Below are 12474 nucleotides of genomic sequence, written 5' to 3' on the forward strand. Positions count from 1 at the left end.
AACAAATGGATTATTTTTGAAGTGCAATAATTTAGGTAAATGTGAGAGTCAATTTGTGTCCACAAACAGTGAATAAATAGGAATAACAAAATAATCTGTTTTTGGAGGTGTTGGTTGAGGGAAGAATGTTGGCCATGAGCAGAATGAATCACTTACTCATTTAGAGCTCCCAGCAACTCCAGTAATGGTACTACAGTGACAGACTAAGGGCAGAATATCCAGGTTTATACATTAATGTACCACCAAGAAGCTTTCATATTCTGGGATGGTTTCAAAGCCAGAAGTGAAAATAAACAAAACAGGAAAAGAGAGCATCGAAACGAATAAAGTAAGGGAGAACATTGAGGGCAAGAAAATAAATAGAGTTATAGAACAGGAGTCTAAAAAGATGGTTAAACATCAATTAAGAGGAAATACTATTAGAAATTAGTTAAACTGTCTGCACAGCAATGCACACAGTGTCAATAATAAAACGGGAGCTGGAGGCAATCATGCGTTGCAAGGAACCAGACATAGTAGGGATTACTGAGCCATGGCTACAGAAAAATTAGAACTGGGAATTAAACATTGCGGGGTATAACATATTTAGAAAACATAGAGAGGGAAAAGGGGAGGTGGAGGAGCTGTACTTATTAGGGATAACACAATGGCAGTAGAAAAAGGTGATGCAGCTATCAGCAAGACAAAAGTAGAATCCATATGGATAGAGATAAAAGATAAAGGATCAATCACACTAATAGGTGTAGTCTGCAGACCACCTAATAGTGGAAGGGAGGTGAAGGAAGACATATGCAGATAAATGAGGGAAATGAGTAAAAAACATTGAATAATAATCATGGGGGATTTCAACTGCCCCAATATTAATTGAACTGAAGAGGGAGGTAAAGGGGATAAGGGAATGGAGTTCCTACAATGTGTATGACTCATTTCTAACCCAATATGTAAAAAGCCCAATAAGGGAGGATTTGCTATTGGATCTAGCAATGGGGAATGAACCACAGCAGATAAGAGAATTAAAAGTAGGGGAACATCTAGGCAATAGTGACCATAATATAATACGCTTTAAGATGATAATTGAGAAGGACATAAGTATGACTAAAATCAAGGTAATAGATTGGAGAAAAGCTGATTTTTAGGGGCTGAGAATAGAACTTGGGAAAATAAAATGGGCAACAATATTGGCAAAAAATGATGTAGAACAGCAATGGGAAACATTTAAAGCAGTGTTCAACAGGGTGCAGGAACAATATATTCTGCTAAATGGAAAGAACAAATTAAACACCAATGAGACTCCATGGATGAATAAAGCCGTAAGGGAACAATTGAGGGAAAGGAAAGAGGCATACATTAAGTACATAGACAGCAGGGGAGTGCACAATAAGGGTGAATATGAAGAGATTAGGAGAGAAGTCAAAAAACAATTAGGAAGGCAAAGAGGAACTATGAAATTAAATTATCAAGGAACATAAAATAAAATAGTAACATATTTTACAGGCACATCAATAAAAGAAGGAAGGTTGGGATGGGAATTGGGCTATTAAGAGATAGACAGGATAATACCACAGGTAACGATAGCGAGACGGCAGAAATATTAAATAATTAATTCGCTTCAGTATTTACCAGAGAGATCAAACAGATGGACATGACATTGGATGATGAGATTAGTAATGAGCTAAGTGCATTTAAAATTTAAAAAAGGGAATATATTAAATAAACTAATCAAACTCAAAGAGAATAAAACCCCTGGTCCGGATGGATTGCATCCACGCATTTTAAAATAATCTAGAGAAGAGATAGCAGAGACATTATTACAGATATTTAATAATTCGTTAGAAAAAGGTATAGTGTCAGAGGACTGGAGGATAGCTAACATAATACCTATATTTAAGATGGGGGACAAAACATGTCCAGAGAATTATAGACCACTCAGCTTAACATCGGTGGTAGGAAAAATAATGGAATCCCTACTAAAGAAGAAAATAGAACATCGAGAAACCAAAAATCTAATAATGAATAATCAGCATGGATATCAAAAGAGAAAGACTTGCTTGACAAACCTCATTGAATTTTTTGAAGAAGTAATAGAGAGAGTAGATAATGGTAATGCAGTAGATGTAATTTATCTAGATTTTCAAAAGGCCTTCGACAAGGTATGCCATAATAGACTGATGAGCAAGGTCAGAGAATGCGGAGTCAGGGGACAAGTAGCAAAATGGGTAGCGAGCTGGCTTCAAGACAGAAAGCAGAGAGTAGGGCTAAAATATATCTATTCACAGTGGCAGAAGGTGGGTAGTGGTGTTCCACAAGAATCTGTGCTGGGACCACTGTTGTTCACAATTTATATTAATGATTTAGACTTTGGAATCAAAAACACAATTTCTAAATTTGCAGTTGACACCAAATTGTCAATACCATGGAGTACTGCAACAAATTACAGGAGGACATTAATAAACTTGCAGAATGGGCATATAATTGGCAAATGAAGTTCAACACAGATAAATGTGAGATATTACATTTGGTAGGAAGAATAAGGAGGTCACTTATTACTTGGAGGGTGCGAGTCTAGGTGGGGTAGAGGAACAAAGGGATCTCGGAGTACAAATACACAAATTATTAAAAGTTGCAACACAGGGACACATGCAAACCAAGCACTAGGGTTTATTTCCAGAAGTATAGGACTAGATTTTACACTTTTGTGCAGATCGCCCAAAAATGGGCGTTATTTCCGGCGTGGGCGGTAAAAATGGGTTTTCAGATCGCTGGCTTCTCACCCATTCTCAAAGCACCTAGTCTCCATTTTTGAAATTGGGCGTTACCACGAGCGATATGAAATGGGCGGTAGAGTTAAATCTCTCTGACCTTATGTCGTAAAGTTTTGCCGTCCTTAGCAACAGCATGGCAACGCACGATTCCCGTGATTCAGGAAGTCAAGGGTCAACATGACATGCGCAGAAGAGGAGAAAGAGAGAGAGGGAGCTGAGAGGGAATGAAAACGTATGTGGCTGTGGTGTGTGCTTGTTTGGTTGTTGTGGGAGGCACAACGGAGATTCACCAGCAGCAAAAAGCCTACTAAGCACCAAGAACATAGTTGGCACCGAGTTTTTGTCCAACAAATAAGATATAACATGGAAGGGATGGTGGAGGCCCTGGAGTTGGCAGCCAGGAACACTGGTGGCAGAGGGCCCCCAGTGGTCTCGGAGCGCAGCACTGCACCCTAAGGTGCCGCACCCCCATTGCCAATGACACATAAGAGCCAGGAGCAACATCTTGCTTCTGGCTGAGAGCACATTCCCACCTCGGGTCCGTCCTCTCCCGTATCCGTCCAAGCAGCAGTTCGGCCGTCACCCCCCACCCCCCTCCACAATGAAGCATCATCTGAGGAGCTCCTCGGCCAGGCAGCTTGGAGTCAGGAGGGGAAGGGGAAGGAGTAGAGGTGGGGAGGAGAAACGGTGGGTGGGGCGGGGGGGGGAAGGATTGGTTTTTACAGAAATACTTATGATTTCAGACAAATGTTCGGTTTAAATGTTTTTTATTTAACAAAACCTTGTTGCGCATTGGCTCAGATAGCTGCACTGTTACACACTGGTGATTCCTTAACATCAAAGGGTATAATTACACTTAACTTCAATCAACTTAAACTTTAACAGTCACCAAGGTGATGCTCACCATTGATGTATGACCTGCACACCCAGCAGTGTGTCAGCTTTGTAAATACCACCAACATTCTTTCAGGCAAAGCGCTCATTGATGAGCTCCTGACATAAGGCTCTTGCAGCTATCATGTCACCACGGGCCCTTTCATGCGGTCTACGGTGGACGGGGACATGGCTTCAGCGTCAGCCTGATTGTCTGGGCCGATGTCAGCGTCCGCCTCCTCGTCCTCCTCTTCCTCTATGTGGTGAGGTGGACTGTCAGACTCTTCAGTCAATTCTTGTCCCCTCCTGATAGCCAAGTTGTACAGCAAGGAGCACACCACCATGAATTGAGCTGCCTGCTCAGGGTGGTATTGGAGCTCGCCTCCTGAGTGGTTCAGGCATCTAAAGCGCTGCTTCAGCACTCTAATGGTTTTCTCTACAATATTGCGAGTGGCTCTGTGGCTCTCGTTGTATCGCCTCTCGGCTTCGGTGTGGGTATCAGGCAGGGGTGTCATCAGCCAGGTGGTGAGGCCATATCCTTTGTCACCAAGCATCCAGCATTGACCTTGTGGCTGATTGTTAAACAAGTCAGATACAGTGCTCTCACACAGGATGTGAGCATCATTGATGCTGCCTGGAAATTTAGCATTCACTCCAGAAGTCCAGAATGAAAGACTGATGTTTAAGATCTGGATCCTGATGGAGAAGGGAAAGATGTACAGTAGACATGAGTCAGGGAACAGGGAGTGTGTGACGGGGCAGAAAGCTGGTGAAGACTGCAGAGGGTGGGGTGGAGCAAGATCATTGAGGGATTTAAAGGAGGTAATTTTAACCACCAAAAATAGGTGGGTTTGGGTCAGGTGGGAAGTTAAAATTAAAAACTTTTCAAACCTGAACCCAACCCACCTCGAACCCATCCACTTCCTGTTTTAAAAGAGGTGGGATGAGGGGTGGGCGATCAACCCTCTCCAGCAAGCAGATCTTTCATTTAAATATTTTAATGAGACTACGTGCTGAAGATTTGTTTCTCTGTTCCAATTTTAACTCTGGCCAGCATGGGCTGAACAGGCCGCATGGCCTTCTTCTGTGCTGTATCCATTCTATGGCTCTATGACTGCTGGATGGAACAGCTAAGTGGCAATCCAGCACTGCTTGTGGGCCAGGAGGAGCAGAAGTGCTTCCCACCCCACCCGACCCACCAAGCTATCTTGTTAACCTCCCCAGCGATTAGACCACCTCCCGCCACGTTCACCCTGCCCTCCACAACCCAAGCCATCCTGATGTCCTCCCCGGCCCACGATCTCCTCCCTGCCACACCCCCTTCCCATGTCCTGCCCAGCCTGCAATCTTCTCTACCGACCCCCCAAAATCTTCTACCCCTCCGATCTCTCTGAAAGACCACATCGTGTCCACCCCAACCCCCAATCATTCCCTCTCTCCTCTCCGCTCCCTAGCTGTGGCCTGGTACTGTAGGCCTATCCGCCTGGCAGTCAGCCAGCCTCTGAATCTGGCTGGGTGCGGCTGGCAAATGGATTCCAAGGATGATAATCTTGCCGTTAATTTTGGCAGGATCTGAGAGAAATCCATATTTCCGGGTTTCCCGAACGCAAAGCTGTGTCCTCCCTGCCCCCACCCCCCACCCCCCTTCGGCCTCCTCATAAATATGGGGGCTAAAATATTCACATGACTGACATTGTAGCATCTGCATCAGATCACTGGAAAATAAATTGCATGTGATATACCATCAGTGAATAATGGAATCCCTTTGTGCAAAATTGTGGAGATTTTCCCCAGACAGGTGAAATATCTCCTGATTTATTGCATTTGCTACAAACACTTTAACTGAGTTATCTGATGCTCATTTGCACCACGAACAATGTGAAAAATAGCTTTTCCTTTTGGGATAATCTTGGTACCATAGCATCAATTTGGAATACTCTGAACCAGCTGCTATTTATCTTAGGAACAAGAGCAGATTGCATTTACTTATGTGAGGGTATAACATGAGGTTTGTGTGCACCAGAGGTGAAATCTATGGGTCACTAAGGAGTTCAGGTTACAGAAAGGTTGAGCCGACTGTAGTAATAGGCACTGAATTTGTCACAATAAAGTCTGACTGTGCAATTAATATTTATTGATTAGTATACAGGATCATTTTCCCACATATTTGGAAACTATTGATTAGTGCAATTAGGAACTTATTCATTAACTGTACACATTACACCATGCTTTTAACAAACAAGTTTATACTAGAAATAAATAGAGAGCTTAGAAGCAATCATAACTAGTCACATGTAGAAAAAGTGAAAGAAATTTGTATTTATATAGTGCCTTATCCCATCATCTGGACACGTCACAACTTGTGAATTACTTTTAAAGTGCAGTCACTGTTGTTCTATAGGGAACTTCATCAGCAAATTACCCACAGCAAGGCCCATCAAATAGCAAATGAGGTGAGTGGCCTCCGTTTTTGATACTGTTTGAGGGAGAAATGCAGGCCAGGACACTGGAAGAACTCTAGAGTGCCATGGAATCTTGTGTCCACCTGGACCACCAGGACAGGCAAACAAGGTGCCTGTTTAATGTCTCATTCAGGAATCAGCACCTCCATCAATGTTATACTCCCTCAATACTGCACTGAAGTGTTAAGTGATCATCCCCTCCACCCACTTAGTGTTGGCAGGCTGGTGCTATGGAATTTCTGCAACCACTGAGCCCACTGAGTCCACATGATAAGGAGACACTGGAAACCACAAGCAGACAGGTGGTAGATGCGGTCGGAGGTGGCAAGGTTGGTGATGAGGTGGCAAGGTTGGTAAAAGCTGGGAAAATACTCATCATGTGTCGTGCTGACTTCATGTATTTTCATAAAGCTTTGCAATGCCCTTGCTCCAAACTGTTGTTACTTCAAGTGAGATGTCACTGTTTGTGCAACTAAACAAGCTCTTCTGTCTTTCACATCATGTGGAGTGCCATTTAGGAAGAGGCAAAAAGCTCTGATGACCACCCGGGGCACTGCTGGATAGGAATCTGTTGCCATGTCCAGATCCTCAACAAATACCATTTGTTCATCAACTGTATTATGGCATCTTACCTGTGCAAGCACCAGCACAGAGACACCCATTTGGGAGAAAGAAGGGTTTTCACCGAGTGCTAAGGAGCATGACGACCTGGGAGTGGAGGAGAGGGAGAGGGCCATTCCTTCATGGAGCGAGGGAGAAATGACTGCCCTCGGTTGAGGGGCCAGAGGAACCAGAGTGCACAGGTTTCAAATGGTTAGGGGTCATAGTTCTCATGTTGAAGCAGTGAAGGCAGTTTCTACACATATGAATGAGATGATGCATCAGTGGGAGGAGTCTATTACCCTCATCTACAACTCATTGCAGGGAGTTTCTCACAACCTACAAATCACCCTGGAGATAGTGGCAGCCAGGGAGATTTCTACAACATCCAGACATCAGGGAGAGTTTTTAAGGACATTGGAGGCTCCCAGAGTAACAGCTGACAATGCTTTTAACAGGACACTTTCACAGTAATTTCACATAATGACCAGAACCTATGCCAAGCACTATTGGGCTGCAAGGAGTGCACACATGTTGCTATCTGTCTGGAAAATGACAATGAGCCTACTTCCTTAAGCCCTCAGCTAATACTTGCACATGATGGTGCTTCACACATGGGCTTAACACCCTTTACCACGACAAGAGAAAGAAAGGTTGTTGGAAATTGGCCCCTAGAGGACAGCTGCTTCCCTCAGAGAAGAGTCACCACAGGTTTCTAAGGGAAACCATCCCAGCTATCAACTGCTCAAGCTCATGTCATTCAGGGAACACCTCATAGGAATAGTAGATTAGGAGCGCCAGAGTAACAAAATTGACGTCAATGGAAATAAAAATCAGGAGAGATGTAGAACAGGTTGCCGATTCACTATCACTCATTTTACACTGTTGCACAAAGTCAAAATCACCCGCTGTTTGAATACATTCCGAGTTCAGAGTTCATTTATGTGTATGCTTGCTGATTTTTGGGACCATGATAATAGCAGGGAAACGAAGATTTCTGTCTTATCAAGGAAACAGGCTGAAATCCTTAGTAAAGGGCTTTGTGAGGGTATGGAGGGTGAGTAGGAAGATGTGCCAGCTTTTATTAATTGAAAACTGTGGGCAATAAGTTGTGTTCTCCTTACTGTAACTGTCCCGTTCCATGTCCTATTCTTCCTGTGCATCCTCCTAATGTTTAGAGAGTTCTGGCTCGCCTCTGAGTCCGAAGGTTGTGGGTTCAAGTCTCACTCCAGGGACTTGAGCACATAAATCTAAGCTGACATTCCAGTGCAGTGCTGAGGGAGTGCTGCACTGTTGGAGGTGCCGTCTTTCGGATGAGACGTTAAACTGAGGTCCCGTCTGCTCTCTTAGGTGGAGGTAAAAGATCCTATGGCACTATTTTGAAAAAGAACTGGGGAATTATCCCCGGTGTCCAGGCCAATATTTATCCGTCAATCAACATAACAAAAAGAGTTAATCTGTTCATTATCAGATTGCTGTTAGTGGGAGTTTGATGTGCACAAATTGGCTGATGCCTTTTCCACATTACAACAGTGACTACACTCCAAAAGTACGTCCGGTGGTTGTAAAAGGTGCTATATAAATCCAAGTCTTTCTTTTAGAGAGGAATGTCCTTCTCCTCCCATCCGCCGCATCTTCATCATGATTGCCATCAGGACCCAGAATTAGCAAACCTTTCATCATTGCGATGTTATGTCGTATACAGCAAGCTACAATGGTTCTGGAAACTCTTGGAGAGGGGGCAATGGCACCAATTTTATACAGGTGCCTAAAATGGGACTTCAGAATTGCTAAAGTCTGCACTATTACATTTCTTGTAGTTGCATAGCCCTCATTATATCTGTTGTCCCTCTCTGTCTGCTGTAACCATACTGCTGGCATCAGCCATGACTGCAGGAGATAGCCCTGATTACCAATCCTGATACATGGGCCTGAGATATGAGGGCCGCTATGGTAGACCTGGATGAAAGCATCATGGCAGTTTCCTGGGTAGCGGACAGTGATGTGCAGGTTAAGGTGATTGGCATCACATACCAGTTGGATGTTAATGGAGTGAAAGCCTTTCCTGTTTATGAAATTGAATTTAGGGCTTTGAGTGCCACATTCCTTCCTTCAAATGATTCTTGCACCTGTGGAAATGGGTAGTTCTTATTCCTTGTTTCTCTGGTTTCATTGGGAAGGAAATTAATCACATAGCATGCCTGATGAGAGCTTTAGTGGCCTTCTTAATCATCATCATCATCATAGGCAGCCCCTTGGGATCGAGGAAGACTTGCTTCCAGTACAAAAATGAGTTCTTAGGTGACTGAACAGTCCAATACGAGAACCACAGTCCCTGTCACAGGTGGGACAGATAGTCGTTGAGGGAAAGGATTGGTGGGACTGGTTTGCCGCACGCTTTTTCCGCTGCCTGCACTTGATTTCTGCATGCTCTCGGTGATGAGACTTCTCGGCGCCCAGCGCCCTCCTGAATGCACTTCCTCCACTTAGGGCGATCTTTGGCCAGGGACACCCAGGTGTCAGTGGGGATGTTGCACTTTATCAAGGAGGTCTTGAAGGTGACCTTGGAACGTTTCCTCTGCCCAACTTTGGCTCATTTGCCGTGAAGGAGTTCCGAGTAGAGCGCTTGCTTTGGAGTCTCGTGTCAGGCATGCGAACAATGTGGCCTGCCCAGTGGAGCTGATCAAGTATGGTCAGTGCTTCAATGCTGGGGATGTTGGTCTGGTCGAGGACGCTAACGTTGGTGCGTCTGTTCTCCAAGGGAATTTACAGGATCTTGCGGAGACATCGTTGGTGATATTTCTCCAGTGACTAGAGGTGTCTACTGTACATGGCCCATGTGTCTGAGCCATACAGGAGAGCGGGTATTACTACAGCCTTGAAGACAATGAGCTTGGTGGCAGATTTGAGGGCCTGGTCTTTGAACACTCTTTTCTTCAGGTGGCCGAAGGCTGCACCGGCACACTAGAGGCGGTGTTGATTCCCGTCGTCAATATCTGCCCTTGTTGATAAGAGGCTCCCGAGGTATGGGAAATGGTCCATGTTGTCCAGGACCACGCCGTGGATTTTGATGACTGGAGGGCAGTGCTGTGCGGCGGGAACAGGTTGGTGGAGGATCTTTGTCTTACGGATGTTTAGTGAAAGGCCCATGCTTTCGTATGCCTCAGTAAATACGTTGACTATGTCCTGGAGTTCAGCATCTGTATGTGTGCAGATGCAGGCGTCGTCCGCGTTCTGTAGCTCGATGACAGAGGTTGGCGTGGTCTTGGACCTGGCCCCTGGAATGACGCAGGTTCCCACTGGTTCTGCAGTTTAGCTCCATCCAGCGGGGAGCTTGTTGAGTGTGAGGTGGAGCATGGCAGCGAGGAAGATTGAGAAGAGGGTTGGTGCGATGACGCAGTCCTGTTTGACCCCGGTCCGGACGTGGATTGGGTCTGTAATGGATCCGTTGTTAAGGATCACGGCTTCTTAATACAATGGTGAGCTGTTGCTTGACTAATGTTGCTCCAAATATTACCTACAAGGATACAGTGGCAAATAAATTCAAGGCATTGGTGACCATGACTGATAGACACAACGTAGTTCTCCTGGTGAAGGTGGGCTACAGGTCTTTAGCCAACAGCTAACATACCTCTCCAATAGCTTCCAGGGGAGCCATTGATGGGCAGAGAAACCTGAGCATGACTTTAACCTGTAAAGCTTATTGAGTAGATATGTATGTTTACAAAATGCATATAGATATCTAGGGGCCGAAATTTCCCCTCTCCTTAAGGCATGTTACCACCGTAAATCGGTGGCCAAGCTGCAGAGTGGCGTGGCCGCCGACTTTTTGTGGAATGGCCGCTGATAGCCCAATTGCCCTTGTGAGGTTTCCTGGCAGTGTCCCGATCCCCCCCTACCCCTCCATTGCTGCTGATCCATGTTAAGTGCATCATCACCATGCACACTGGCAATCGATCCCCAACCCCCCACCCCACCCCCGATGATGATTCCCCTCTTAAAATCTTTGGCCCCCCCAGCGGTGCCAAAATTTGTTTTTTCCCAGTGGTCCAGTGAGGCTGAGGCCTTCTGCAACAGCGGTGCGCCTTCCCTTAAAGGGAGGATGCACAGGTGCTGCCGCCATGTTTTTTTCTTGTCGGCCGACTGCCAGGTCGGTCCGACAATTATGCCCCCAGGTTGGGCTGGGCCTGCAACAGGCAGCCTGGCACCCCTTCTTGGATGCCAGGCCGCTACCCCGGCCGAAACCCTCCCTGGTGGCCCAGTGGGTCGAAATTTTAAAATCACGAAGGCTCTCCCCTTTAAGTGAAGGGGAGAGCCATGGTGACACAGCATCATGATGACGTCATCGCGGCGGTCACTCCGCACTGTCCCCAACTTCCGCCCCTCAGATGTTGCCATCGCCTTGTATCCGCCCCTCTCGTGAAGTCACCACTCCATTAAGAGCGACTTCCGGATCCGAATTAAAAAAAAATAACAAATAGCAGAATTTCGCTCAAGAGGCGACCTCAACCACAGCTGTGGTAAAAACCATTGAAACAGGGTGCATGCATCCCGCATCAGGCGGGAGACAATTTCTACCATGTCTTTTCCATCTCTTTCTCCTCTTCATAACAAAAGATTAAAGAGATTCCCACTGGGAAATCCATGTCCCCAGTCCAAAGCTGTATTTCTGCTTTACAAAGCTTCCCAAAACTAATAGTAAAAGTCCTGACTGAACTTCCAAACTATCAAACAGATTGATATGCAAGCAAAGCAATACCAATCTTCAGTTACAGCAAACAAAATAGCTTTCTCTAAACAGTATCCACCTCAGAGAGGCCTTCCTGGTGCTCCTCCTGTCACTTATATAGTGGTGGATTAAATTAGGAGTGGTTTGAGCAGAAGTTGTAGAAAATGTGTTGAAGGGATTAGTCACCCCCATTTTACCCCAATTAATGTTATCACAGCATGCTACACTCATGTCTCAAATTACTCATGTAATGTATCTCAAAATATTACTTTCTGAAACAAGTCTATCTAATTTGAGTGAAATAACATTAACAGCTTTCACTGTCCCCCGAGGGAGCCTGATTCATAGGTTGAGCACTCACCCACTGAAATATTGTTTCCGTAGATTTGTTTTCCATTTGCTCCCCTTCAAGTGCAGGTCGTGTCCTCTGGTTCTACTGTTCTGGACAAGGTGAAATAGTTCATCATGGTCCACATTATCTAGTCACTTTAGAATCCTAAAAACAGCAATAATATCATTTCTCAACCTTCTCTTCCAGTTAGAACATACTCAATTTACATAATCACTCCTCAAAATCCAATCCTTCCATTCCCTTCTTCTGTATCCTTTCATTAGCTACAATATCATTTTTGTACTATGGTGACCAGAACTGAACAGTACTCTAAGATAAAGATACATACTGCAAGATCCTGAGTTAGTGCCTCCCTTAACCAGAGTACAGTGTGAACTGTTATTTGTGTAGCTCTTAGCGTGAAGAGTGTACAGGTCACATGGGTAATAAAGAAAGAAAATGGAGAATGGCCAGTGTGTTCCCTTGCCTGACCTGGTCAGGTCATTTGAACTTTTTGTACCACTGGTTTGCAGTTTGGGAGGTGAGAGGGGTGGCATTACATGACAAGAAATACATTTTTCTGCAGCTTCCTCCCAAGCTGACCAAGCAGCCTGTCTCTCCTTTGCTCAGTCTCGTGTGTGGGTTGCTGTCACAAAAGTTGTGTACTCTTCTGCTCTTCCTTGCCAGGCCCTTGTCAGTGATACATGCTACAGTAAT

The sequence above is a fragment of the Pristiophorus japonicus genome, chromosome 8 (genome assembly GCF_044704955.1).
Source record: "Pristiophorus japonicus isolate sPriJap1 chromosome 8, sPriJap1.hap1, whole genome shotgun sequence".
NCBI lineage: Eukaryota > Metazoa > Chordata > Chondrichthyes > Pristiophoridae > Pristiophorus > Pristiophorus japonicus.